The following is a 5,922-nucleotide window of genomic DNA, read 5'->3' as shown; positions in this document are numbered from 1 at the left end:
TAGGCGGGGGATGGGGGTGGCCCGGACACCTGGGGCCCGGAGCTGGCAGTTCCCATCCTCCGCAGAAGGGAGAAGGGTGGGGGCGCTTAAGGTGGAGCTGGGGGAGTCCTCCAAAGTCTCGGTGCCCGGGGCCGCCGGCGCCGGAGGATCCGGGGTCCCCCGGCCCATAGAGACCCGGGTTGGAGCCTGCCGCAGCACCTGCAGCCCCCGCCCAGTGCTCCAGTCGGCCTCGGCTGGGGGCCGCCTTAACGGGGCTGAGGGATCCCCTGGGAGACCGGGGTGCGGTGCGGGCAGCTGACCAGGAGGGGGAGGCAGAGACCTGGAGAGGGACAGAGCGCCGGGAGGAGGAGCCGGGGAGGCCGAGGCGCGGCCGCCGGAGATGAGGTCGGAGAACTGCAGAGGCTCAGGAAGGGAAGGGGAGCCCGAGGTAGATGCGGGGTGCCATGGCGGAGGGAGAGGTGGGAGGTCGGGGACGGGGTGTGGGGGAGAGAGACAGAGACACTCAGTGAGAGAGAGATACGGGTAGAGTGATTGAAAGAGAGGGAGAGATACTGATGGAGGCCAAGGGAGAAATACAGAGACATACACTTAGCCATAGGAGCAGAGACACCCAGCCCGCGGGTCAGAGACTCGAGAACAAGCTGCCAGGCCAGGGGGGTGGGGGTGGGGAGAGACAGAAACCGAGAAGAGATCCAAAGACAGAGAGACACAGCCAACCCCAAAGAGAGAGACATAGAAAGGCAGAGAAAGAGGCAGACACACACACACACACACACACACACACACACACACACGTGCCCATCTCTGAGTAGAGACCCTCTTGTAGAAAAAGAGAGCACCAGAGAGGAAGAGATGGCAGGGACCCAGAGACCCAAAGACAGGGAGAGAGACCCAGAAACAGACCAAGGGACATCAAGGGAGAGCGCAGAGTCAGAAAGACAAGCATTCAGGTAGAGAATTGGGACCTAGAGATGGAGGGGACAGAGACAGCCAGAGAGAGTCAGAAATAGAGAGAGACAGAGAAGACTCAAGAACGAAAGGTATGTACTATGTACTGCTTATCCATGGCCTCAGAACAAATTACCCCAAAACTCAGTGGCTTCGACCAACAAGCATTTACTGTCTATGAGTTTGGGAGTGGCTTAGCTAGGGGGCTCGGCTCAGGGCCTCTCGTGAGGGTCCAGTGAGGCCCTTGGCCAGGGTGCAGTGACCTGGAAGCTCGACTGGGGCTGAGGAGCTCTTCCAAGCCTCTCTTGAGGGCTATAGGGCTGCTGGCATGACCTCACAACATGGCTGCTGGCTTCCCCCAGCGACTGATATGAGCGAGCGAGAGAGAGAGAGATGTCTTATATGACCTCATCTCCAGAATCACACACCATCACTTCTATTTTATTCCGTTCATCAGAAGCGAGTCACTAAGTCTGGCCCACACTCAGAGGGAAAGAGATTAGGCTCCTCCTTTTGATGAGAAGAGTATCCAAGAATTTATAGGTTTTATTTTTTATTATTTTTTAATTTTTTAAAAAGATTTTATTAATTTTTTTAAGAGCGAGAGAGGAGAGAGCACAAGCAGGGGGAGCGGCTGAGGGAGAGGGAGAAGCAGGCTCCCCACTGAGCAGGGAGCCCTATATGGGGCTCAATCCCAGGATGCCAGGATCATGACCTGAGCTGAAGGCAGCCACTTAACCGACTGAGCCACCCAGGTGCCTCTATAGGCTTGTTTTATTTTATTTTTTTAAAGATTTTATTTATTTATTCGACAGAGATAGAGACAGCCAGCAAGAGAGGGAACACAAGCTGGGGGAGTGGGAGAGGAAGAAGCAGGCTCATAGCAGAAGAGCCTGATGTGGGGCTCGATCCCATAACGCCAGGATCACGCCCTGAGCCGAAGGCAGACGCTTAACCACTGTGCCACCCAGGCGCCCCTATAGGCTTGTTTTAAAACCTTCACAGGTTGGGGGCCCCTGGGTGGCTCAGTCAGTGAAGCGTCCGGCTCTTGGTTTTGGCTCAGGTCATGATCTCAGGGTCATGGGATCAAGCCCCTCGTGGAGCCCCGTGTTGGGGCTGTGGAAAGTCTGCTTGGAATTTTCTCTCTCCCTTTCCTCCTGCCCACGCGCCCCCCCCCCCATGCTCACTCCCTCTCTCTCTCCAAATAAGTAAATAAATCTGAAAAAAAAAATCAAGATTTTACTTAAAAAAAAAAAATCACAGTTGAGAGGGAAGAGGGAGACAGAACAATGGGGAGAGACAGACCCATGAGGCTTACAGGTCAGTGGGACACTTACTCAGAAATGCAGTAACATATGGAGAGAGAGGCCTGGAGAGGGAGGGAACTGTGGAAACAGGGAAAAGGGGCAAGACAAAATAACAATAGCATCATCGTCATCATCATAAGTTACAGTAATACGTAAAGTACCCAGGCAAAGTTCTGAGCACTTTCTGTGAACTCACGCCTGTCATCCTCACAGCCGCCCGATGGAGGAGAGGCTGTTAGCCCATTTCACAGATGGGCAAACCAAGTGTCAGAGGGCACAGGTGACTTGCCCAGGGTTATACAGGTAGGAAGTGGCGGGGCAGGGGAAGAAAAGAGAGCAAAGGGGAATGAAGAAAACACGACCGAGGCGTCCGTGCAGAAAAGTGGGGAACCTGTCAGGAAGAGTGGCGGGGGGGCCCCAGGTCTGATGGAGAAATACATCAGGAAGAAATGGCAGCTGTCCTGAGCAGAGGTTCCTGGACACAGGGGTCGTGCCTCCCGCTCCCTAGGCTTTGTTTCAACCCTCAAAGCGGCCCCAGGAGGTGGTGGGGTGAGGATTAGCCCCATTATACAGATAGAACACTGAGGCTGGTCAGAGAGGGACGTGACCTTCCAAGATGGAGTAGGTTGAATGGTGCCCCACACACACACCAAAAAACGCACCCAGAACCTAATGCACCCAGAGCGGGACCTAATTTGTCAAAAGGTCTTTGCAGATGTAAGTAAGTTACTGACTGTGCGATCGGATCATCCTGCATTATCTGGCTGGACCCTAAATCCAATGACAAGTGTCCTTATAAGAGAAAGGCGGAGGGAGATCCGAGACAATGACCTGAAGACAGAGGCAGAGGCTGGCGTGATCCTGCCACAAGCCAGGGAGTGCCAGGAGCCACCAGAAGCTGTGAGATGCAAGGAAGGATCCTCCCCTGGAGACTTCGGAGGGACTGTGGCCCTGCTGACACCTTGATTTCGGACTTCTGGCCTTCAGGACTGTGAGAGAATAAACTGCTGTTGTTTTAAGCCACACAGTTTGTGGTCATTGTTTACAGTGGCTGACCCCAAGGGTGAGGAGAAATAATGAGAAACACACGCCACTTTTCAGAGACGGAGACAGTGAAGGAGCCAGAGATACATGGAGGGAGAGACAGACAAGACTGACAGTGCACAAGGGGCAGGTTCTACCTACAAGTGGGCTCTCCTCCTCCAGGAAGCCCTCCATGACTCCCCCCACCACCACCAAGCTAGGTCAGTGCCTGCTGTGCACATTCCTAATGCCCTGTGCTACCTCCATTAGAGCAAAGATCCCATTAGGGGAGGGACTGTGTCCTCTGTGTCTTCCCTCAAGGGCCCAGGCCTGACCCATCTCTGGGTCCCCAGTATTGCCCCCCAGAGGGCACATGGGGATCCTCAGGAGAGAAATAAAACAGGATCCATCGAGATGATGCTCCCGATGTCTCTCCCTGGAGACTCTGGCCCCCTCCTGTCTCCTGGGAGACAGCTGGATTTCCTACAACACCTCACCTCCTCCAGGAAGTCTTCTCTGATCTAACAGGCCAGGCCCCCTGCTGCCTCCATTATTACACATCACACCAGATGTGACTGTACATAGGTCTGTCCCCTAGCACAGCCTCCCAGACTAGGAGCCCCTGCAGGGCAAGTCCTGGGTCTGACTCAGGTCTCCATCCCAGCATTTCCCAGGGAGACCTCAGGAGAACATGTTTTTTACGTTTGCTTTCTTTTGTTTTGTTTTGTTTTTATAAGTAGGCTCCACGCCCAACGTGGAGCCCTGTATGGAGCTCAAACTCACAAGCCTGAGAGCCACGCCTGAGCTGAGCTCAGGAGTTGGACCCTTAACTGACTGGGACACCCAGGCACCCCAGGAGTGTATGCTGAACAAATAAGTGAGTGAATGAAATTAGAATAGAGAGACAAGGGCAGTCAGAAATGGGTGAGAAAAAAATTTTTTGCACGGGGGTTAAGAGGAAGGCTTTCCGGGTGTAGGTGACATTTTCCTAACTCTTTTTCTGGGCCCATAACCAGAGCCTCAGCTCAAAACTCATCCTTTCCCCCCCGGCCTTCCCCTCCCAGGCTCTCCCACCCCCTCCAGTGTACCCCTCACAGATCCCAGAGTTCACCCTGCCTCTGCTCTAGCCACTGGGGTCCCATTGATGCCCAGCTCCCCTGGACGGAGCGCTGGCCCCTCAGCCTTTTTCTTGGGGGCCAAATCTTTCATCTATCCTTCAAGACCTAAGAGACGTTTCCTGATCTCCAGGCTAGGTTCACAGCTTTCTCCTGGCTGTCCCAGTGAACTGAGCCTCCTAGGTGACTGACTATATCACTGTGGGGGTTTTGTTTGTTTGTTTTTTAACAAATCTCTGCACCCCATGTGGGACTCGAACTCACAACCCCGAGATCAAGAGTTGCATGCTCTTCGAACTTAGCCAGCCAGGCGCCCCCATATCACTGATTTTTTTCTCACAGAGGACTGACCCTCCCCCTCTGGTGCTCCGAGACCTCCCATGGTTCCCCAGTGCCCCCTCCCCCCCACCAGGAGAAACACACAGGCCCCCAGCCTGGCCTTAGAGACTTCACAAGCCTTGGCTACCACCAATGCCCAGCTTCATCTCTCTTCTCTTACCATACCAGGCCCTCGAGCTTCCAGACCTTTGTACAAACTGTTGCCTTTAACTGGGGTTTCTCTTCTCTGCGGGGCAAATTCTTACTCAGGCTCTTATGTACTTCAAGAGTCTGCTTTTCCAGAAAGCCATCAGCAGTGGTGAGGTGGGCAGGAGCCTCCTCGGAGCTCTGGGAGCCACCTGACCCTGAGCCCCCATTATAGCACACAGACAGACTGGGCTCGATGCCCGGAGGCGGAGGGAATGGCCAGGCCGGAGGTGGGTCCCAGATGTGGATTTCATGCTTATTTGTCTCGGTTGCTGGGAACAAAGTTTGGGTCATGGGGAACATATGGGGCTCGCCCTGTTCCTCACTTTCATCTCCTACCTCCCTGGCCCCTGGGTGGGCGGCAGGAGGGCCAGGCCTCTGCAGGTCTGGGTGGTTCCCACAGTCCCTCTTCACCTCCTCACCTTGAGAGCAGGGAGAGACCTGCCCTCAACTTCCACTCCCTCGGGGAACCAGCAAATTCTGCAGATCCCTATTCTCCTTTTCTGGGCTCTGCTCTCCTGGGGGAGGTGTGGCCACCAGATACTTAAATAACAAACTCAAATGGCTCTTCCTCTGTGCCAGGCACTGTTCTAAGCCTCTTAAACCACACAATAACTCTTTTAATCCCCATAATATGCCCTGTGAGGCGCCTGGCTGGCCAAGTGAGTGGAACGTGCTACTCTTGGTCTCAGGGTTGTGGGTTCGAGTCCCACGTTGGGTGCAGAGATTGCTTAAAAATAAAATTAAAAAATAACAATAATAGGGGCGCCTGGGTGGCACAGCGTTTAAGCATCTGCCTTCGGCTCAGGGCGTGATCCCGGCGTTATGGGATCGAGCCCCACATCAGGCTCCTCTGCTATGAGGCTGCTTCTTCCTCTCCCACTCCCCCTGCTTGTGTTCCCTCTCTCGCTGGCTGTCTCTATCTCTGTCATAAATAAATAAAATCTTAAAAAAAAATAACAATAATAAAGTGCCCCGTGAGTTACTTCCTATCATCATCATCC

The 5,922-nt window shown here is 54.0% G+C and overlaps 1 protein-coding gene across 6 annotated transcripts in view; it reads left to right on the top strand.

Moving 5' to 3' along the window:
* Nucleotides 1-5,922, top strand: part of LOC100472596 (galactoside 2-alpha-L-fucosyltransferase 2) — a 29,580-nt gene that overhangs the window by 5,510 nt on the left and 18,148 nt on the right. The window contains exons 1-2 of one of the 6 annotated variants that reach the window (XR_004619258.1): nt 29-427; nt 2,971-3,900. The exons of 1 other annotated variant lie outside the window; for it this stretch is intronic. The gene's annotated coding sequence lies outside the window, so the exon portion shown is untranslated. Of the gene's footprint in view, nt 1-28; nt 428-2,960; nt 3,901-5,922 lie in introns of those variants that run through there. 4 more of the 6 variants (XR_004619259.1, XR_004619261.1, XR_004619260.1 and 1 more) reach the window with 4 other exon arrangements.

This window comes from Ailuropoda melanoleuca, chromosome 12 (genome assembly GCF_002007445.2).
Source record: "Ailuropoda melanoleuca isolate Jingjing chromosome 12, ASM200744v2, whole genome shotgun sequence".
NCBI lineage: Eukaryota > Metazoa > Chordata > Mammalia > Carnivora > Ursidae > Ailuropoda > Ailuropoda melanoleuca.
Note: the sequence above shows the minus strand (reverse complement) of the source record. Positions and strands in the feature narration are given on the sequence as shown.